Source organism: Penaeus monodon, chromosome 24 (assembly GCF_015228065.2).
Source record: "Penaeus monodon isolate SGIC_2016 chromosome 24, NSTDA_Pmon_1, whole genome shotgun sequence".
Lineage (NCBI taxonomy): Eukaryota > Metazoa > Arthropoda > Malacostraca > Decapoda > Penaeidae > Penaeus > Penaeus monodon.
This window is the reverse complement of record NC_051409.1, coordinates 6,643,970-6,644,222: the sequence shown is the minus strand read 5'-3', so window position 1 is coordinate 6,644,222 and position 253 is coordinate 6,643,970.

The window sequence follows — 253 nt, the reverse complement described above, 5'->3', positions numbered from 1 at the left end:
TCACACATACAAAAGAAGAAAAGAAAAAGAACACATGTGTGCATGTATGTATATGAGAATAAATATGCGAGATGCCTTAAAATGGTCATATGTTCCACACAGTTGCTGAGTGCTGAGTCGCTGAAGAGCTCTTTAGACTCGACGAGTTTTTACAGGGGTTGCACCGCGTCCTCACGGGCGCCCCTTTCCTCCCTCGTCCAACCGGGACTCGAGAGGCAGATTTTGCACATTGCTCATGCGGGTATAGTTGCCA